Raw genomic sequence first — 22832 nt, forward strand, 5'->3', positions numbered from 1 at the left:
ATATGGCAACTTTTGGATGTTCTGGAACTCACTATGTAGACCAGGCTGGCCCCAAACTTATAGAGTTCCTCCTGCCGCAGCCTCTCAGGACCTGGAATTAAAGCTGTGTACCACCACACCCAGCTGTTAACTTTTCTTTTACACTTGGATATTTAGGTCACTTTCACCTTGAACTCCTTCATCTCAAGAGCAGACTTCCAGATTGCCCCAAAGAGAAAGAGGGCTGGAGGCTGGTCATCAACAACTAAACAACTTCCACTTCCAGACTGCTAGCCAGAACTGGTCACACAGGTGCAGTCCAACTGCAACAGAGACTGGAGCAGGTAGGGAAAAGGTCATCTATGTAGTAGGTACTATTCTTTCAGCCACAGCTCTCCACATCTTTGACTGTTCTCAGCTCTCATCCTCCTAGGAGGAGGGTGGGGAAGAGGACTGCCTTGCTCCTTGGTCAGATTGTGCCAAAGGACAGAGGAACCCCAATTCCATCCGGATGCCCTGACGTCCATCTCCCTGTACAGCTGACAGAAACAGCTGTCAGATTCTAGTTTTCTCTCTGGCATGTGGCATGTGGGGAGTCCAAGAGGCCAGCCTGGGCTACATGAGACTTTATTAAAGCAAGCAAACAAGGAAGGGAAAGAAAGGAAGGAAGGGAAGAATAAAAAAGAAAGAAGAAAGATTGAAAAGAATTCTAGCTTGTTGAAAGACCCAAATGTTTGCTTGTCTTGGGCACAGATTCCCAGAGTCAGTCTCAGTTCATCAGTGCCACTACCAGGGCTTTAGCAGAAAACAGACATCTTCTAAATGCCACTGGGCTTTGCAGTGGCCCCGTTTCCCAAGGCTTTGCTCTCCTGAATCATCACTGTTGAACAGAACAAGGCAGGTTCCTCCCACTTTTTCTTCTCTCTCTTGTCTTTAGAAACGGAGTAGTGACTCAGGGAGATGGCATGAGCGAAGAAAGGACTCTCACTCAGTAAATGCTCATTACACTTCCTTTGTACAGCTCTTTGCCAAAAGCTGGAGTCATGACAGAGATGAAGCACACAGCTTTCTGGGGTTACAGCTAAGAAAGCAGAGCACTGGAGCACTAGGTGATGAGGGCATATACACACAGGTGATGACAGGCCAGTGGAGGGGATGGCAGGCTTTGCTTATGTCTTCGGGATGGAGTTCATGCAGAAGAGCGTCTATAGCAAGGTGGCAGTCAGAGTGGACAGGCTTGTAATGGGAGAAAAGGAAAATTCCCAAATGAGGAAGCCAGAAGGAAACACGTAGTGGGAAAGCAAAGGCATGCTCGGGCTGAGGAAGCATGAGCAGCGGGGTGTAACTGGAAAGGATATTCGAAAGGATATGACAGAGAGGCCAGGATGGAAAGTTCTGTATTATGGCTCCATCAGGTGCCAGGAACAGAAGCCTGGCATGAGTGAATGGAGGTCCGAAGAGAGATTTTTGGCTCAAGTAATCCTGTGAGCCATTGGTACCACAATAGCTTGGCCCAAGGACTACTGTGGACCAGCTGCATCCAGGAATGCATCTAGCCCCTGCATTCATCATTCATCATTCATCATTCATCATTGCTTCCTTGCATGTCAGTTGCTTCTTTGTTGTTATTGTGGTTTTAAAAAGAAATCATAAAACCTCCATTTTAATCAATTTCAATACCATTCACCGGGTGTTGGTGGCGCAGGCCTTTAATCCCAGCACTTGGGAGGCAGAGACAGGCAGATCTCTGTGAGTTCGAGGCCAGCCTGGTCTCCAGAGCGAGTGTCAGGATAGGCTCCAAAGCTACACAGAGAAACCCTGTCTCAAAAAAAAAAGACTACCGTTCAGTGACATCTGGTTTCCACGTTGTCAGGTAACCACTATCACCACGCATCTCTCTTCCTTTGCATATGCTCTCACTACCTCACCATACCCATAAAGCAGTTGGATCAGTCTTGGATGGAAACCTCTGAGTCCATGAGCCAAAATAAGCCTTCATCTTTTAAGTTAGGACTGTTAGCCTGCACCGTATGATTGGTAGAGGAGTAACAGCTCTCCAAAGGAAGGAGCTGAGCTATCATAAGAAAGGGAGCTAGAGAGATGGCTCAGCAGTTAAGAACACTCTGCTCTTGCAGAGGTTCGATTCCCAGCACCCACATGGTGATTCACTGTCCTCTGTATCTTCAGTTCCAGGGGGATCCAAAGCCCTCTTGTCCCTTCCTCAGGCACTGTATTATGTATGTGGCACATAGACATATAGACAAAACACCCATACACATAAAATAATTTTTTAAAGGAAGGACAGGTGAACACATAGAATATGAAATATTCACCAGAGATAGATTAGGGCCAGGCTACCAGAAGTCTAGAATGCCAGCCTAAAGAACTCAGCCTTTATTCTGCTGGGCAGTTAGACTGTGTAGCAATGTTTAGATCAAGAACAGTCATACATACAAAGAAGCTGGAGTGAACTTTGGACCAACACATGCCCCAATCAACAGGATCCAGAGACCCTGTCTTCTGTGTAACACTAAGGAACATTGGAATTTTATTTTTATTTTATTTTTTGAGACAGGGTCTACATAGCCTTAACTGGCCTGGAACTTGCCATGTAGACCAGGCCAGCCACAAACTCACAGAAATCCACCTGCCTCTGCCTCTTGAGTGATGGGCATAAAGGGCTGCACCACTACACATGGCTGATATTAGAATTTTAGATGTCGTTTAGCCCTTGGGCAGAGACCAGCTGTGCCAAGCCCTAACTCTGAGTAGGAATTTTGTCTTCTGATCTCTTGGGACTGACCACTGAAGATGAGTGAGACCAAGCAAGGTTCAGAAGCCCCTAGAGCCATCACCATCACCATCACCATCATCAAGGCTGCACATTGGGTGAGCATCACTATTGGTGATTAAAACCATTTCACAGACCTTAGGGATAACCCTCACCACCCACCAGGCACAGACTTGGCTCCAGATACTCTCTCTCCCATCCCAGAGAAACACCTCTTGCAAAGTAACCCTTTGACTGATTCTACCTACTCCCGTGACCCCCTAGGGGGCCACAAACTCCTATAAAAACAACCAGGTTCCTTTCTGGCCTGTGTGCTCACCTCGTTTGTCCAGACCACTGTCCAGCATACTCCATGGACTCATGTGGACAATGTTCTGGTGTGTAAATGCAGATTTACCAGTTTGGCACAATGAAAGAGTGCACTGCTTGCCAGGTTCTAGAATTTGTATAGTAGGAAGAGTCTGTAGATAAGTGACTGGCACACCTGTGTCAGCTGACCTTGGAACCGAGTTGTCACTGCAGTGGCCTTAGTGATTAGAAGGCATGTTGACTATTGCAGATGACTCTTTTCTTCTTACTGGAGGCTCTGGTTTTGAGCTCTCTCTTGCCTTTCGAGGCTGCTCTGAAAGCTAACTTTTTCTTTATTTTATGCTTATTTGTTTGTGTATCACTAGGAATCATCAAGCCCAGGGCCTTATTCATCATGCCAGGCCAGTGCTCTACCCCAGCCATTGTCTTTTTGTTTGTTTTGCAACAGGATCTCACTGTTGTAGCTCAGACTGGACTTGACCCCACTGTGCAACCCACACCGACTTCAAACCCTGAATCCTTCTGCTCCAGTGTCTCAAGTTCTGGGGTTATAGATGTACACAACAAAAACTTGGCTATGAAAGCTTGTTTTATTTTTATATATATTTTAAGGTTTATTTAGTTTTTTTATGAGTATGAATATTTGTCTGCATGTGTGTATGTGTACCATGTGTGCCTGGTGCCCATGGAAGACAGAAGGGGGTGTCATATCCCCTGGACTGAAGTTATAGATTGGAATTACAGACAGTTGTGAGTCACTGTGTGGGTACCAGAACTGAACCCAGGTCCCCCACAAGAGCAGCAAGTGCTGGAGAGCCATCTTTCCGTGAACACTCATTTTAACCAGATGAATCAGATGTTACCTGAGCACTGACCAGGCCTCCAGCTCCTTCCTCTGGCCACACCAATGCACCCATGACCTCTCCGTGCTGTGGGCCTTGCCTTTTCTCTGATCAGGGGTGATGAATGCTTAGTTTGCCTGGCCTGGCTCACCCACAACTGCTGGGTCTCCTGCACGCTCTCCTAGTCTCAATGGCCTCTCATCCACCTGGAAATCCTCCTGCTTTTGACCTCTCCTGTGATTCTTGTGTTAAGCTCCTCACTTCCTTGGGTTTATAGCCCCTGTCCTTGTTCAGGCCTCACTAGGTCTATTGCCTGGAATTTATCCCCAGTTCCTCAACTGGTCTCTCTTGAGAAGCCACTGGTTCAGATCGCCCCTATATAACCCTCATCTCCTTCCATGGCCCCTGGCTCTCTTTGTGTTGTTTATTTCCCAGAACTGCCTTTCTGGTCCCCCAGCTCTTAAGCCCTTCCTAGCCCACTGTTCTTGATGCAATCCCGTGAACACTGCCAGACTCGTTCTCATTATCATTTCTCCAATCTGGTGTGGAATATTACTTTAACTATGTAAAGATGTGTTACATTTGTTTATGTTGTGGAATATTTAACTGTGTAAAGGTGTGTTACATTGTTTATGCTGCATTTGTTTAAAGATGTAAGGATGTATTGCTTTGCCTGCCTAAAGCACTTACCTGACTTGTCTAATAAAAGCTGAAGGGCCAATAGCTAGACAGCAGAGGGATAGGCAGGGCTGGTGGGCAGAGAGAATGAGTAGGAGGAAGAATTTAGACAGCAGAAGAGAACAGGGAGAAAGAGGGAAATGCCTGGGGCCATCCTGATAGACCTGGAGGAAGCAGGAAAGTGGGACAAACAAAACTAAAGAAAGGAAAAAAAATAAAAAAAACCACCCTGAGGCAAAAACATAGATGAAGAGAAACAGGTTAAATTAAGTTATAAGGGCTAATGTGACAAGCATAAGATAAGGCTGAGCATTTAGAACTAATAATGTCTCTGTGTTATGATTTGGGAGTTGGTGGTACAGAAGCCTGCTACACCAATCAGACCTCTTTCCTCTGTATTCCAGGGCACAATACAGATAACTAGTGTCACTTTTCTTTCCAATCTACTGTCTAAACCAGGACATTTTGGAGAATTTAAAGGAAATGCTAAGAATTGCTTTTGTTTAGCAGGTACCCATTGTTCTGTTACAGACCAACTGGTAGGTGTGGTTACCCTGTTCTACCCAATGTCACTGTAAAGAGTGGCATTTGGTACTCCCATGCCTCTCATTCGTATTGCTAGGTAGCCCTGTGAGGTGGTATTGCTATCATTTTCCAGATGGAAGATGAAACCTCAGAGAGCTGGAGACCATGGACAACACAACCAGGTGGCAAAACCAGTCCAGGAACCCAGATATCTAAATTCTGGACTCTTCTACACTTAGTGTTGGGGTCTAGACATAGGACATGTGCTACCCTGAGATGAAAAGGACCTGTAGAAATGGAGGCTTACCAAAAAAAAAAAAAAAAAGTCTGGGGGCTGGTGGGGCTGGTGGTGCACATCTATAATCCCAGCACTTGGGAGGCAGAGGCAGGCAGATCTTTGTGAGTTCAAGGCCAGCCTGGTCTACAGAGTGAGTTCCAGGACAGCCAAGGCTACACAGAGAAACCCTGTCTCACAAAACAAAACAAGGAAATAAAATAAAAAATAAATAAAAAGCAAGCAAGAAAGAAAAGAACTGGAGGCTTACTCAGAGAGAAGGCTCCGTTAAGTTAGAAAAGAAATGGTGTGTTTTATTATAAAATCTGTGGCCTCCTCAGCACACTAGTTGCTATCTATTCATCCAGCCATGTGTTCGGTTAACATTTATTATACACCTACTATGTGTCGTGGAGGTTCCCAGATTACACGTCTCCTAAATATATTCCCTTGCCATATTTCAAGATGGCTATTCTAAGAAACTGTGTCCAGAAATAGCTCTGGAAATCTGTTCTTCGGCTGAAGAAGTTTCCATCAATCTGCACGAGTGTAGAAAGCAACAGAAGTGGAGAGTCACTGGGTCTGCCCAGGAAAAATGTTTTAACCCAAGAGTCTGGGACCACATGGCTTTCTGAGACGCTACTTGCCTGGTAGAACAGACTCTCATCATCAAGCAGCTCCACTCCTGTGCTCACTGGCTGAAGCCCTCACTTTCCCACACCCAGGAAACACCCAAACCCTAGTCTTTTGTGTAACACAAAATGTTTAATAAATGGCAACCATTTGGTTCTTTCCTTAGGGTTTACACTTAGTAGATTTTTGCTTGTATTCATCGTGTGTGTGTGTGTGTGTGTGTGTGTGTGTGTGTGTGTGTATGTGTGTGTACGTACGTACTGAACCCAGGGCCTCACCAACACAACAGACTTTGCTTGCTTTGAGTGCTTGTAGATTCTTGCATGCCACGGTCTGGCTCTGCAGTAGGTGCCTTTATAGTCTAAGCCATCTTGCTGGCCCTGCTCTTTCTCTTTTTAATCTGCCAACCGTTGGTTCATTATTACATCGAGGGGGGTGGGCGGAGAGGGAGAGAGAGAGCGAGACTAAAACTCCCTAAAGGAGTGTGTTGCTGTTACAATGATGAAATAAATGAATGCATCCCCCCCCCTTAGTGGGATTTATATTTCAAGCAGAAGTCTGTTCAGCAACAACCACACAAATAAACCCTAATTACAAGTCAGAATAAATGCAAAGGAGGGACGATAGTGGCTTAAATATTTAATATGTTGAATAAAAACGAGAGCTGAATATTTAGTAATAAATTTAACAGGCTTTTTAATCTCAGATTTCACAGTGGAGATGGCTCTCCAGTTTCTGCTTGAGACTGAAGAGCAGACAGGGAGATGAGGGTCGATTTGGATGTGTGGAGCTTGAGGTATGCAAAACTCCTTGGTATTCTGCACCCTCTCTAGTTAAACTGAGTTGACCTAAACCAAAAAATTATGGTAAGTCAGGGGAAACGTGCTCAGCTAGCCCAAATAAAGCTGGTCTCCAGGCAGGCTCAAGAGAACCGCCGGCAGGTGTAAAGAAAAGGAGCTGGGAAGGAAAGGGGAAGCGATGAGTTAGTTCCCAGAGTCGTAGACCTCGGGGGCAGAGCACTTAGGGACTGAACCATGGGTTACATCCCTAGTGGGAGCACGACCCCAGCCATTCCCAGATGGGCAGGGCCACGACGGGAGGGGGACCTGGGTTTTCCTGGCTCCCTGGCAGACAGACCCGCCAATCCCGCCGCGCCTGGTGGCGGTGGCACGTGATCAGCTTCTCGCCTCCAGGGCCTTCCAGGGAAGACCGGCATCCCCGCCATCCCCCGCCCTCCCGCCCCCGCCCCTCGCGTGCCGCAGTCGCGTGGGTGGGCACTCCCGCCAGGCTGGGATTCCTCCGCAGTCCTCTGCATCGGAGAGGAAGGGAGGGGAGAACCAGCAAATTGTAGCCGCAATGCCCGCAGTGTTTTCCGCCAAGGTCAAGCGAAGCGTACCCACTCTTTGGCAGGGAATGCCTCAAAATCCTTTCTCTGCAATCCTCCCAGCCATTCCCACCGCCTCTGGCACAGGCAGTTCTGTTGCAGGTTGCAGCATCCCGGGTCTTCCTGGACCATTCACTACTCCCGCTTCTCTGTGAGAGGGAGTGTGGGGCAGAGCTTCTAATATGCACACCTCTTGGTTTAAACCCCTTCAGGGACTAGGGGTGTTTTCTGTGGTAGAGGCCCTGGGTTCAATCTGTAGGACTGCAAAACTAAATAGGGTAAAACCGAGTAAGAGGAAGCACTATGTTGGCCTCGAATGCCCCCTCCAGCCCTATTAGCCCTTCCTGTTGGAGACCCTAATCCTCTGATTGCCTTGGCACTCCAGTAACAGCCATCATTTGAATACTGCCCACAGCCTGAGAAATTTCAGACCAAAATTCATAATAACAAGGTAGCAGGAGGTGGGAATGGACCCTAAAACGCCTCTTAGCAAAGGCCACACATTTGAAAACCTGCAAGATTCAAGGAAGAAAGATAAATATGGCAGTGGGCAGAAGCATAAGAAAAATAAGCTTGAAGGGCCGGGACCCCCTCCACTCCGGCGACATGCCTCTTGGGAAGAAGTGTGGGCTCTGTAATGCCGGATTTTCTGAGGGAAAAATAGAAGTCACGTTCCATGATCTATCTTATTTGGAATCTTTCAGTGTTTCGGTTTTAAAAACACGCTTGGAAGACTAGGTGCTACCCACCCTCAGTACGTGACCTCCACTTTTGGGAAGAGGCTAATTCTCATTGGGAAAATACTATTTAAGGTGAGGGTGTGGCCTTGAATTTCTGAGAGGCAGATGCTCCTCTCAGACTTGGGGGACTTGGATGTGCTCCCCAAACGGCTTGAGAGTGGCCAGTGAGAAGAGGTGGGGCTCAAGTAAGCTGCCAGTGTCTGGAGGAGGTAGATTTGGGGAGCAGGTGGGGGTTGAGGACTCTAGGGAATGGTGGGCAGCAAGAAGTCTGCGGAGGGCACCTGCCATGAATGACATGTGTGCAATAACTGTGTGTGCCCACTCTTGAGGGACTATGTGAATGACAGAGCAGGACCACTATACTTTTACAATGGTGTGATGCTTGGAAGGGCGTTGGAAAGACAGAAAATGCATGCCTATTATCAGGAGCTACCAGGAGATGGCCCATGACAGAGAGCTGGGAGCTGTGCCAGTGGAAACAGCAGCCATCTGTGAGCTGGGTGTGGTGGCACACATCTGCACTTGCAAAGCTGAGACAAGAGGATCGAGAGGTCTAGACCAGGGGCCAATGAGATGGCTCAGTAAGTTAAGGCACTGGCCACCAAGCCTAATGACCTGAGTCCCATCTCTAGGACCCACATGGTAGGAGGAGAGAACTGACTCTTGCAAGTTGTCCTCTGACCTCCGAAAGCATACACATCTGTGTCTTCTCTCCCTCCCTCTCTTCCTCCCTCCCTCCTTCCCTCCCTCTTCTCCTCCTCTCTCACACACATTAAATGTAATTTATAAAAGAGGCCCAGGCCACCTGAGCAAGGTGGTGGACTTCTGTAATCCCAGCCCTTGGGACACAGAAGCAAGAGGACTGTCACAAGTTTAAGGCCTCTGTATTCTAAGGCTGGCTTAGGCCTCATAGTAAGAATTTACCTCAAAGGCAAAACAAAGGGGCACTCCTTTAATCCTAGCATTCAGGAGGCAGAGGCAGGTGGATCTCTGAGAGTTCAAAGCCAACCTGGTCTACAGAGCAAGTTCTGAGACAGCCAGGACTACATAGACCCTGTCTCAAAACAACATTAAAAAAAAACACCCAAAACAAAACATAACTTGAACAACAAAACAGCACAACAACAAAAGAGCCAGCTGCATCTGTTTGGGAAGCCACAGGGTTATCAGCTCACCCTGAGCTGTGGTGTCTCTGGTTCCTACTCTAGAACTCTATAGAAAAGTCTTACAATACCAAGGGGCTGCCTTAAGTAGGGTGTTCGTGGAAATGGCTGCAGAGCTGAGCGGTGCTGCGTTTTGTTGTAGTGCTGGCCCACAGGTTGAACAAAGCAGGAGATAGACCAGTAATACTGATAATTCCTGACCCCCAGGGATTTGCAGGAATCTTGGTATTACACTAGTCCCTAGAAGGTCTTTTTTTTTTGGGGTGGGGTTGAGATAGGGTTTTTCTGTGAAACAGTCCTGGCTATCCTGGAACTTACCCTGTAGACTTGGCTCTGCCTCCTCAGTGCTGGGATTAAAGGTATGTGCCACCAATACCCTGCTTTCTAGAAGGTCATAAGGGATCATGAGACTGACTGGTGCTTACAAAGTATTGGCTACAATTTACTGAGTTCCTACTTAGTTGTACAATATGCTGTACTAAATGCTTTATGTACATTATCTGCCTCCCCTATAATTGTTATATGAGGAAAACACTATTATCATAACCTCCCCTTCACAGATGAAGAATTAAGGCCCAGGGCAGTGGCTTGCCCAATGCCCTACCAGTGAGCTATAATCCCAGCCCTGCTTGGAAAAGTTGCAAATAAAATGAGATCAACAGACCATAGTAAATGTCCCACCAATAAAGAATGAATGGTGGGCGGGGCTGTGATTCAGCAGAAGAGCCCCTATCTAGCACACACCATGCTGGGTGTGGTGGAACATACTTAAAGGCCCCCAGTACTCCAGAGGCTGTGACAGGAGGCTTGCCAGTCACTTTGAGGCCAGTCGGGTCACACACACTGAGACTCTGTCTCTAAATAAATAAACACCCAAACTCAAAACCCTCTGAGAACTATCAAATTATCTTCATTTTATGAGAGAGAAAGTTGGGTTAGAGATGGGACTTGATGTGACCTCCCCAAGTTGAGCCCGTGTACAAAGTGGCAGTGTCTGGATGTAACTCTAAAACCGCTTTCACCCTGTTCTCCACAGCTCATCTTCTTCTGCCTTCTCTTCATTCACCAGAACACTTTAAGTGGCAGACGTTCTCTTCAGGAGCAGAGGAGACACAGCCAGACTCTAGAAGATGGTTCTTGTTTGCTGGGGAGGCAGACGACTCAATGGACCTTGACATTCAGCCTGACAAGCTCTTTACTGGGGTAAATTCAGGCGTGAGAGGAGCAAACTACTGTCTCGCTTAATTAACTGATAAGTAATTAATGTGGTACTGGGGATTGAACCAGGACCTGAGCTGGTTCAATGTGCTGTGTTCAAGTGTTCTACCACTGAGCACAGTTACCCAGCCCTGGGCCACTGCTCTGGGTTAGAAATTTTCCTTTCGTATTTGTCTTTCCATTCTTAGTTCCCCAAAGTGAGCTTGAAACACATTCTCACCCCTTGTGTCTGGGAGAGTAAGATGGCATCGCATCTGGAACCATGCAAAAGTCAGTCTGTTGCTGCCTCTCTGTCTCTGTCTCTGTTTCTCTGTCTGTCTGCATGCATGCGTGCGTTCGTGCGTGCGTGCGTGCGTGCGTGTGTGTGTGTGTGTGTGTGTGTGTGTGTTCTGAACTGTCTTTTCTATCCTTTTAGCATGCACAGATGGTTCAGCCGCTCCATCTGATGTAGAGAGATCCTTGAGACACTGCTCCTACCCCAAAGTCCAGCAGATTGGCAGCTCTTACTTCCGGAAATGCAGGAGCATCAACCTCGATGTTGGTAGAGCTTACCTCTGTATGGTGAGGTTATGTGTAATCATTTTCTTTTTTACTTCTTTGCTTTGACTTTTTTTTTTTCCTACCATGAACTTAGTAATTTTGTCACTAGTTACGGTGTGGATAGACTTGTGGTTTAGTGGCAGAGTTCAGTCTCCAGCACTGCTAACAACAACAAAAAAGTAGAGATAAAATTATTCTCTGTGATAACAATTATTTGTGGCTTCAGTGATGTAGGGTGTGTCTGTTAGAAGCAGCCACAGGGCCAAGGAGAAGTGAGGGCACCAAAGCTTGAGAACTGGTCCCTATTTCTGACAGATCATTATGAGCCACCTCCACCTTGCCTCGTGGTGGACAAGTCTCAGTTAATCTTCCAAACCAGCCTAGAAGATTAGCTGATAGTCTGCAGCTGAGAAATCAAATATCTACTTTATAGATCAAGAAACCAAGAGTCAGAAAGTTCCTGTTACTCTCCCAGCAACACACAGCTAGAAAGGGATGCGGCAACGTTTGAATCCAGGTATGAGTGACTTCAAGTCTTCATACTTTAACCTCTAGACTCAGCAATCATTCCAAGCCTCTCCAATCCAGCTAAGTAAAGATTATTGTTCCATTTTCTAGATAAAAAATATTAAGGCCAGGGAGGGGACTTGTTTAATATAGTCAAGCCAAAGTTGCTGAGTTAGTCAAAGTAGCAATGTTCCTTCTAGAATCCAGGCCTCTCTCCTCTCCTCAGATAGCTCTCCTCTCAGCTACCTCTGCCGATTCCTGAGGCTTCCTTCACAGAACCAGTGACTCATGGTAGACTGTTGGGTGGACTTCCCCTTTCTCAAAGGCCAGGAAAAGTGTGTGTTGACAGCCCCTGTGGGTGAACAATTTCAGGTCAGTTATTGAGTGGGCAGGCAGTGTAGAAGATCAGGTTTGTGTGACCTGTGACTGGGAGGGGTTTGCTGGTCTGTCTGGTAGAGCTTGGTTTGTCTGTCTGATCAGAATTGGCTGTTTGACTGGTAGGGGTTGATCTGTCTCTCTTGTAGAGGTTGGCCTTGGCCTGTCTGTCTGGGAGGGTTTGGCTGTCTGTCTGGGAGGGGTTGGTCTGTCTGTCTGGGAGGGTTGGCTGTCTGTCTGGGAGGGGTTGTCCTGTCTGTCTGGGAGGGTTGGCTGTCTGGGAGGGTTGGCTGTCTGTCTGGGAGGGTTGGCTGTCTGTCTGGGAGGGTTGGCTGTCTGACTGGTAGGGGTTGGCTGTCTGTCTGGGAGGATTGGATGTCTATCTGGGAGGGGTTGGCTTGTCTGTCTGGGAGGGTTGGCTGTCTCTCTGATAGGGTTGGCTGTCTCTCTGATAGGGTTGGCTCTGTCTGGGAGGACTGGATGTCTGTCTGGGAGGGGTTGGCCTGTCTGTCTGGGAGGGTTGGCTGTCTGTCTGGGAGGGTTGGCTGTCTGTCTGAGAGGGTTGGCTGTCTGTCTGGGAGGGTTGGCTGTCTGCCTGGGAGGGTTGGCTGTCTGTCTGGGAGGTGTTGACTGTCTGTCTGGGAGGGTTGGCTGTCTGTCTGTCTGGGAGGGTTGGCCTGTTGTCTAGGAGGGTTAGCTGTCTGTCTGTCTGGTAGGGTTGGCTGTCTGTCTGGGAGGGTTGGCTGTCTGTCTGGTAGGGTTGGCTGTCTGTCTGGTAGGGTTGGCTGTCTACTACCTTTGCTGGCACACCAGCATGCTTCCTACCTGAGGGCCATCTCAGTGCACCTGCCAGGTCAGCCTTGAAGACTTGCTCCCGCCTGGAAGGCTGCACCAGTAGGCAGTGTAGAAAACGAAATCAGGAGGACAGAAAGCCCCCATTAATAACAACTCAGTGTTATTTGATGTTCGCACACTAACTCTCTACCAGGCAGTAGAAAGCTTTGCAATGGCCCTAGAAAGGAGGTTCTGTAGCATTGGAGCCAAATAACACCGGCTCCAAGTCCTAGCTATGCCACTTGCCCACCGTGTGACCCCCAGAGCAGTTCTTCATATTCACTCAGCAAACACTCCCGCTCTCTTGCTGTGGCTGCCATTACCTTCCTTGCATCATTACTTCAGTGCAGCCAACACTCCTCCCTTGAACTGGAGTCATTCTCCCTGGAAGCACTGAGCCCAGTATTACTGGGTGGCCGGATTCCCATGAAATGTGGAGATAGGAAACATCTGGGGCAGCCTGGGAACAACCTGCCATTCACTGACTTGATGCAATTAAAAGAGGCTGCCTCGTTCTGACACAGCAGTGGGTCTGTGGCCTGGGAGACCTCATTCTCATCTGCCGCGGGGTCTCCAGCCAGCCCCTGCCCTCTCTGGACCACAGTTTCACATCTTCTGCATAAAAGCCAGTCAGACTCCAGAAGCTGTGAACTGAATAGACACCAGGCACTTAGAATTCGATTGATATGGGAACAGCTAGAGACTCCCGGGAGGGCAAGTCACAAGAGAAGGAAGACTAATATTGTCCTCTTTATTTTGCCCTGACGACCACCCTGACTCCACCAGCTGAGGGCAAAGGATTTTTCTTTTGCCATCCCATTTCTCTAGCCACTCCAGGTCCACTTCTGTAGTACAACATCTGGGGATTGTCTTCATGCCCACAGCTGCCATCCACCAAGCAGGCTTCCCAAGGAGTTTCCTCAGCTTCTGCCAAGGCACAGTCAGCCAGCCCTGGGTGTTCCCCTGGACTCCTGTCGGAACCTTTTGTTGCTGTGTGTAGCGCTTGCACTCATGGCAGACCCTGAGGGTGAAGGCCGTGTTTCATGCCGTCAGCAGCACTGGCACATTCCATGTCACGTCCATTACAGAGTGGAATGACAGCAGCTGCCATTTGCCGGGTCTGGCACAGCACCAAATGCTTTATGTCTATGATCTCACTTAATCTCTACATGAGGCAGAGGCCACCGATGAGGAAAGAGAGCCCGAGAGAAGAGAAATGATGGGGCCATGCTCCCATAAATGCTGGAGGTAGGATTTGAACTCATAATCAACGATTTAATCACTATAGAGTGCTGCCTCCCAAAGGTGCCATCAGAGGTCCTTCCAGGACGCAACTTGTCCTCAGCTGTTACTTTTCAGAGGGACAAATCAAGGTCCAGAGAGAGGTGACTGGTCCACTGTTACGTGGCAAACCTATTCCAGAAAAATTCTAGGATTACTCTCCACAGCCTCCTCACACCATTCCAGAAAACAGAAAGTGTCCCAGGTGGTAGATGAACAAGAAGGCTCATCCTGAGCAATTCTTTGGAAGTCTGACAATGTAAAGGATGGACAAGCATCTTCCAGAGTTCCTCAGGTCCTCAGGGTTAGGACAGAGTCCCAGCATTCCTCCAGACAGCTGGAGGTGTCACTTTATTGGACTTAGCACCAACTACTGGGCTAGGGTGACCTCTATGCCTAGAATGTTCTCTCCTTCAGTTGTCTTGCTTGGCTAATGCCACTTCCTCTGGGAAGGCCTCTGTGAGCATGCAGGTTCCCCCACCATTGATTCTCATGGCTCGGGCTCTTTCTTGTCTGTAACACGGGTCCAGCCTGGCTGTGGACTCAGATCAGAGGCCCACATAGTAGGAGTGTTAGACCTTATCTTCACCTTGCTGACCTCCAAGGATGACATTCCAGAATTTCATATTAGCCTTATAAAACCAACCAATCTTTGCATGTTTGTTAAAATGATGGATACTTTGTAGAGAAGCTGATTGGAGGTCAGGAATGGTGATGGATGCCTGTCACACCAGCACTTGAAAGGCTGAGCCAGGACGATCACAAAATCCAGGCCAGCCTATGATGCAGAGTGAGTTCAAGGCCAGCCTGAGCTACACATCTAGATTCTGTCTTAAACAAATAATCCCAGTGGTGGTGGTGGTGGCGGTAAGACACGCCTGTAATCCCAGCACTTGGAAGGCAAAGGCACTGGTCTACAAAGTCCAGGACAGCCTGGGTTATCTAAAACAAAACAAAACAACAACAACAACAACAATAACAACAACAACAACAACAAAAAACAATGAAAGTGCTATGTAGCTCTCTCCTTCAGATCTAAACTTTCCCTCCTAGAGTTGAGGAAGGAGACTCAAGATTTAGGAAGTAAAGGAAATTTAACGTGGTTTGGGAAGCTCCTGAGGCCTACAGGACTCACAAAGTCCCTCCTCAAGATTATAAAAGCAGGGCTGGGCTTGTAGTTCCATTGATGGAGTGCTTGCTAAGCATATGTGATGCCTGGGTTCCAGTCCCAGAACCACAGAAACCAAGCATACTTAAGCACTCCTGTAATCTCAGCACTTGGGAGGTAGAGGCAGGAGAATCAGAAACTTCAAGGTCATGTTCAACTACATAGCTAGCTAGGCTTCAGGCTTGCTTGGGATACACAAGACCCTGTCTAAAAAAGAAAAAACAAACCCAAACAAAAAAACAGCAGTGAGTGATTGCTGGGTGGAAATGACTCTCTGATTGGCACAGCTGGCTGCAAGTTTGTGCAGGAAGCAGGGAGGTCCAGGGCTTTGGCCTTCTGTGAGCTGTCACCCATGGAGGACTGGGCTTTGCATTTATGCTGCTGAAAGTAACCCCAATAGACTCACTGGTTCACTAGACTGGGTTTGGATGGGATGATTCTTTGGTCCAGTGGTTCTCAAACTGTGGGTCACAACTCCTTTGGGGGTTGCATATCAGATATCCCAAATATCAGACATGTACATTATGATTCATAACAGTAGCAAAAATACACTTATGAAGTAGCAACAAAATAATTTTATGGTTGGGGGGTCATAGCATGAGGAACTGTACTGAAGGACCCCAAGTATTGGGAAGGTTGAGAGCAAGTGCTTTGGTTTGGCATTGGTGCTCTATCTGGGCTGAATAGACTTCTCTGTTTATGTCTCCTCAGCAGGATGAATAAACACCCACAAATACAACCTGTGAAGAAACAAAACAAGTGAAACCCGATTAAGACAGACTAGAGTCAGTCCTGTAGACTCCAGCATTGGGCCTGAATTCTCTCCCCAGCCTCAGTTAATCCCTAGAGAGCACCCCTCCCTTTAATGATTTATTTTTATTTTATATGCGTTGGTGTTTTGCCAGCATGTATGTCTGTGAGAGGGTGTCGGATTTCCTGGAACTGAAGTTACCGACAAGTCGTGGACTGCCATGTGGGTGCTGGGAACTGAACCTAGGTCCTCTGGAAGATTGGCCAGTACTCTTACCCTCTGGAGTGGCTTCCTTTTTTGAAGACAGATTTCAGTGTCCAGATAGTATGGGACAACCTTTCTTTGACATTTTTCATCCCCATCATTGCTTCTTAGATTTGAGCATGTCAAGAACAAAAACAGAGCCAAGCAGTGGTGGCACATGCCTTTAATCCAGCATTCGGGAGGTAGAGGCAGGTGGATCTCTGTGAGTTTGAGGCCAGCCTGGTCTACATAGTGAGTTCCAGGACAGCCAGAGCTGTTACACAGAGAAATCATGTCTTGGAAAACCAAAACAACAAGACAAAAACAGTGCAGTGTATAACAGTATCTTTCCTTCCTGTTGGAGGTGTGTGTGGTGTGGAGTGGCTACTGGGGATCATACCTAGGGACTTGTGAATGCCAAGTAAGTGCTGAACCACTGAGCTACACCACCAGCAAACCCCACTTAAGGTCTTTCTATCATCTTTAATGACAACGGTCTTTTCACCTCACTGACCAGAATCTCACAGGTGAAAGTCTAACTTTCTGCACACTGTCCCTACCCACAACCCATGGTCCACCTCCATGAGATTCTGTCCCTACCCCCACTGAAAGGACACTAGCCCATTCAAGCACGTGTCTCTGGCGGGCCTTGCCTGTCTTCCCCCAATTCCCTCGGCCTTGCTAAAAACCGTTAGATTACATTCCTAAAACTACCTACCAAGATCCATTCCCTTATTTGGATACTTCCTTCTCCTGAGGTTGACTACCAAGGTCCAGTTATCAAAGTGTTGAAGTCCAGAAATCAGAAACCCCTCTTTGGCTCACCTAATTACCATGTCCAATTAAAATTAAACACCTCATCCTAACATGGGGTTTTCCCCTCTTACCTTTATAAACTGCCGTTTTCGTGCCCCACCTGTCCCTGTCTATCAGAGGCAGTCCTTTGCCCCTCAGTTCTGAAGGGTGAAATGGATCTTGGGCAGCAGTGTTTAGAATCAAGGTGTGGCAGGGCTCACACCCCCTGGAGTCTCCAGGGAAGAGTCCTTTTCTTAGGCTTTTCCAGCATGCAGACATGTGCTCTTTGGCTCGTGGTCCTCTTGTCCATCTTCAAAGCCAGCAACAGCATCCTCTGACCTTATATCAAAGGGCTAGATGGTTACTTCAGGCTTGCTCAGATAATGATTCAAGATGGTCACTTCATTTTAACATTCTTCATTTTGTCTGAAAAAACAAAAAACAAAAAAACAAAAAACAAAAAACAAAATCCCTTTGCAGTCTTAAGGCAGCCTTTGCAGGCACTGGGGATTATGACCTGGAACCTTGATATGCTGTTATTTGGCCTATTTGTTGCTCATTTTTGCTTGCTCTATGACCAAGACACTTTGTACATGTTTGGTAAATTACATGGTAACAGTGGAAACTCCCATCCAGCAGACATCATGACCCGGAGAACTTTGGAGCCATAGAATGGTGAAATCTCCTGCTTAGCAGAGGCTAACCCAGAGTCCCTCCAAGCATGAGAGACTGGGCTAGCTGCCGAGCACCTGCTTCCCTCCACCCCTATGGTCTCTCTGACTCTCTGTCCCTGTGCTGGCAATTCCTTCTCAACCTCATCTAAGCACCACACTGTTTATTCTTATTTTATATTGTAGAGAGAAAACTTGCATGGTGTATTGTTACCACACAATTTTAATTTTTTTTTATTTCTATTTGCCAACGAATGGGGGAGGGGCTGATTGTTTTTGTTAAGGTTTAACTTCCCAGTCAGGAAGACCTGGATACCAACTTGGTAGCTGTAAACAGTAATTTGCCTCTCTACAAGGGGCCTTGGCTGATGGCTGTGTTCTGTTTGCTCATCTGTGAAGTGGGGATGTTAGCGGAATGTCATACCGTGGTTGTGATAAATGCAAAGACAAATCCAAGCTTGGTCCAGAACCTCAGTATTAACGTCATCTGGGAATTCGCCCCACCCTGACGCCCTGAATCAGAGGCTGGGCATGCGGCGGCCCTGCAATCCCTGTTACAACACACCTTCCAGAGAACTCTGGCCCTGTGCTGAGCACAGAGCCTGGTACACAATAACGAGGTGACAGATGATGCGCCCTCGCACCACTGGTGTTGGCTGCCATCAGTTTAGTACACTTTCTGTGAAACTGAGTTCAGTGTGTCCCTTCCTCTCCCTGTCTTGCAAATACTCTAATGTTTAGATCACCAATAGAAGCAGTTGCCCACAGAGCTGCCCTTTCCTGAGCCGGTTGTCCAGCCTCTCCTTGCATAGATAGTCGTTGCAACAAGGCCCTCATCATTTATCTGGGTAGGTTAAATTCCAGGTAAAGCTCTGGCTGGACAGCCCTCCCTGGGGTCTCTTGTCCAAGCCTTTCAGCTGTGCTGAGTCCTGCTCAGCCCTAAGGCAGCTGCTTCCCTGCACGCTGAACCTCAAGTGAAGTCTGGCCAGTCCCCAGCCGCAGGGAGGTGGCTCTCTGAGGAACCACATCTCTGTTTGCCTGGTATTTTGGCAGCACTTCACCCCGCTGACTCACTCTGGTCTACCAAAACCCAGGGCCTTTTTCTCAGGAACTGCAGCTACTCTGGGGGATTGGGTCACCCTGTCCTTCTGTGACGTGTACAACTTACTTCTTAAAAATAACACCACTTTCCAATTATAAAACTGATCTGGGCTGCGAGGTGCAGCGAGGCATACCAGGAACCTGAGCAGGGAGGCAGGAGGGTCTTGGGTTTGAGATCAGCCGGGGCTGATCCAAAACCAAAACCAACAGCAGCAACAACAAAATAAAACAAACAACAGCAACAAACTCTGCTTGCTACAGTAAACTAGGAAAGCACAAAGGAAAATCTAACTGGCAATGGACACTAAAACTGTTTTTAACTGTTTTTTTTTTTTTCCGATTTAAAAGCAAAAACTCCTCAAACAAAACTGACCTTTGAAAAATTTCTTTTCTTCTCTTCTTCTTCTTCTTCTTCTTCTTCTTCTTCTTCTTCTTCTTCTTCTTCTTCTTCTTCTTCTTTTTTTGTGGGAGAAAGTAAGATCAGTGTAATACAAGGATAATTTCAATTCTAATGTCTATGGATACAATTCAAATGTACATGAGTATAGCAATGGAAACTCACTCCTCCCTTCCTGTTTCTGCAGATGTGGCTTTAATTCTGGCTTCTCTACTTACTGGTTACATCACAATCCATTTAGTATCTTGGAGCCTTAGTTTTGTCATCTGTGTAATGAGTGTGACAATCGATATTTCCCAGGACTGTGGTACAGATGGAAATAAAGTTTGTGGCTTAATTCCAGTAAAGGTCTGTAGAGAGCTCAGTGTGGGGCTGTCACCTAGCTAACTGCTGTTCTGGTCCTGTTCTGGATCTTTTTACCCGGGTTCTTCTCATTCCCTCAGTCTTGCAGCTGCCCATTGTCTGTCTGTAACTGCTCTATGCCTGGCTACTTTAAGCTCACCTGGGGCAGGGACCACATCCTACCTTGTTCATTTTTGAGCTCCCAGTGTCTAGAAAGGAGTGTGTGGCCTGAGAGTGTGGAGGGAGCATTGGATAGAAGTTGTTAAAGTAAGGAATAAAGAGCCAGGTGGTGGTGGCTCTCAGGAGGCAGAGGCAGGTGGATCTCTGTGAGTTCGAGACCAGCCTGGTCTACAAGAGCTAGTTCCAGGACAGCCTCCAAGGCCACAGAGAAACCCTGTCTGGAGAAACAAAAACAAAACAAAACAACAACAACAAAAAAGCTTGGGAGACTGAATGTGTGAATGGTGGCTGGGTCAGGACCAGCAGATGTCACTCACCAGAGCAGCAGTTGGCTAGGTGACAAGTTCTTAAGAGAAACAGCCCCACACTGAGTTCTCTACAAACCTTTACTGGAATTAAGCCACAAGCTTTATTTCCATCTTTACTAGGAGAGAGGGTCCCACCTCCCATCGCAGGCTTGGTCAAGTGCACAGACCAGGCTCTCTGATAACTGGGATGGATAGGCCTAGCTCTTCCTGGTCAGGGTGCCTGGAGACTTGGCCTCCCAAAGCCTGGGCAGAAGAGCACATAAGGGGACAGATGGGGCTGAAAGAGTGGAAACAGCTGGAATTACAGGAGAGCCCCCATTCCTCCTTTCCCACCCCCGGCCTGACAGCTGACTGAGTCAGTTGCGGATTGCCACTTTGGAAGCCAGTTCTCATGGTCTGTAGCCCCACTTGTGACCTCTGGTAGGGCCCTAGTTCAGCTAGCCTACAAACTGAGGCCTTGGGGATGGGAGGCTGCAGCCTGGGTGGGTCCAAGCCTGACAGGCGCTTTCTGCCAGCCTTGACCCAGACACTTGGCTTGCTGGCTTTCTGTGTGGTCTTTTCTGTTTCTGGATCTGGAAGCACTCAGGGGTGGAGGAGGCGTCTCTTCCTCTTTTTGATTGCTTAGATAGCATCTTTGCTTTCTCCCAGGCAACCTCCAAAAATCTCCAAAAGCAAAAGCAAAACAAACAATTCAACCCTCAGGACTATTTTAAGCTCACCGAGTAGGCTCTTCAGAGAAACCAGGAGCTTAGCGAGGAAAACGGGGTTCCCCTAAGTTGGGCTCTGTCTGTCTTCAGCTTCCTTATCTGTAAAGTGGTCAGGGATGACAAATGCTCCCACCCCCCTGGGGAGTAAGGTCTCTCTGCTTAGGAGCTGCATTGCAGGATGGGAGCAAGGAGTTTCTCACTCTAGCAGAAGCTAGTGGCTTCAGACCCAGCTCTGTCTTCCACTCTCCATCTTATAGCTTGTAGCTAGATGGGAGGACCTTCTGTGACATTCCTGAGCCTGGCTTGGCCACTGCTAACATGCTAGTGCAAGAGGGGACTCTCTTGGACTGAAAGCCTGGTTGGTGTCAGGGCCTGCAGGAGGGAATTTTCAAGAAAGGGAAGTGGTTGTGGTCAGACAGAATGATGGAGCAACTCTGCCAGGACCTGGGTGGAAAACCCCTAACTCCTGCTGTGTTCTCATAGTGGGGTGTGGAGGCAGACACTGCAGCCGCCCCACCCCCACCGCCACGAGAAAGTACCCGGCTTCACCCTGGGTTTCACTTGGGACTGTGTGAGAGCAGCGACACATCTGATCTGGTGAAGCCTCATACCAGCCGTTTTGCCATCTTTGGCCACAGAACCTAACCGCTCCCAGAGCAGCATTTGGAGACTGGTGCCATCATCAGGCAAGCCTCCACTCCACTGCTCTGAGGTATGATGCAGGGAAATGGCCTTTTGCAGTTAGCTCCTGGTTTGCTGGGTGTCATGGGAAGTCCTTCCCCTTTCTGGGGAGTGACAGGTGCTCAGAAGTGGCCTATCCTTGAGCCCAAGATACTGTGGCTAAGGCGAGCTACCTTGTAAATGCTGGGCTGTTGGACAGTCCCGTCTAGAGATGAAATGGCACTGAGGACAGGTGGGAGGCTCAGAGGCTGCTCACTGAGGCTTGGCGGACCTTCTGTGTCTACTTCCTCATCAGCTAAATAGGGCCATTCCCATTTGGGCCCCTTTCCCCCTCTCTGTGAAAGTGTGAGCTTCAAGGGCCTCAGGCCCTCTAACCTGCTTTTGAGATGTGACCATGGCAAGCCACTCAGCTCTCTGGTCTTAGTGTCTCTGTTTGTCCAATAGGTGTGTCACCCCTTCCTACTCTTGGGGTCAGTAAATTTAAATGGGTGATGAGCATAAAAGTATTTTGAACAGAAAAGTAGACACAGCCAGATTCGATGACCCAGGCCTGAGATCCCAGCACTTGGGAGGCTGAGGCGGGAGGATGGCAGGGTAGAGTCTGATCTGGACTACCAACATAAACCCTGTAAAAAGAAAAAAGTGGGGGGAGAAGTGGACACCAATGCATGGGTTAACCCCATGTCTCCCCACACACCAAGAAACCAGGGATATATGGCTTTCAAGATGCTCCAGGAAGAAGCCATTAGAGTCCTTTCCCAGAGGACCTGTGATGACACCTTCAGTGGTTTTCTATTGTCCCACAGGGTCAAAAACCAGCTCCAGCTCCACTCAGCTTCCACTTCTGTTCAGTTCTTCCTGTTAAGACTACCGAGAACCTTTCTCAAACACACTCCTTCTCTTGTCTCCAGACCTCCATTCATGAGTTCAGGCCCCAACTGCACTTGTCTTCTGGTCTGTATATGTCTTCCTCTTCCACTCTTCTCCAAATTAGAGGCCACTTCCTTATACCCAGGAACCAGAGTGTAACTTGGAGTGTCCTCAGCAACTTTTCCTACCCACGTGTCCACGAGCCCCAAGTTATGAAGATACTGATCTCTGAGAAGCCTTTGTGTCCCTCTCATGTACCTCAGGCTGTGAGGGACAACTTGGGACATTATTGACTGGTCACACACCTTCTGTGTGACCCTGTGCTGACACTGGAGACACACAGTGGGCATCTTTGTCCTTAGGGGCCTCAGGTTGGTGGGGAGGGGTTAGAAAACCACAGATCTGAACCTGTGTACTGGTTATTTATTTATTTATCTAATTTTGGTCAACTTGACACAAGCTAGAATCATCTGAAAAGAGGAACCGTAATGGAGAAAACGCCTTCATCAGGCAGGCCTGTAGGCAAGTCTGTGAACCAATTTTCT

General features: G+C 47.9%; 2 long non-coding RNA genes across 3 annotated transcripts in view; one reads left to right on the forward strand and one right to left on the reverse strand.

Moving 5' to 3' along the window:
- LOC103163719 overlaps positions 1–22832 on the forward strand; it is a 53156-nt gene that overhangs the window by 2116 nt on the left and 28208 nt on the right. The window contains exons 4-6 of one of the 2 annotated variants that reach the window (XR_004768160.1): positions 157–323; positions 10355–10521; positions 10952–11097. This is a non-coding gene — a long non-coding RNA (uncharacterized LOC103163719). Of the gene's footprint in view, positions 1–156; positions 324–2554; positions 2869–3527; positions 6206–10354; positions 10522–10951; positions 11098–22832 lie in introns of those variants that run through there. The other variant, XR_003482029.2, reaches the window with a different exon arrangement.
- LOC118238293 lies at positions 15802–17962 on the reverse strand. The gene is made up of 2 exons (XR_004768161.1): positions 17123–17962; positions 15802–15981 (listed from the first exon to the last, which is right to left on the reverse strand). It is a non-coding gene; the product is annotated as an uncharacterized LOC118238293 (long non-coding RNA).

Source organism: Cricetulus griseus, chromosome 2 (assembly GCF_003668045.3).
Source record: "Cricetulus griseus strain 17A/GY chromosome 2, alternate assembly CriGri-PICRH-1.0, whole genome shotgun sequence".
Classification (NCBI taxonomy): Eukaryota; Metazoa; Chordata; class Mammalia; order Rodentia; family Cricetidae; genus Cricetulus; species Cricetulus griseus.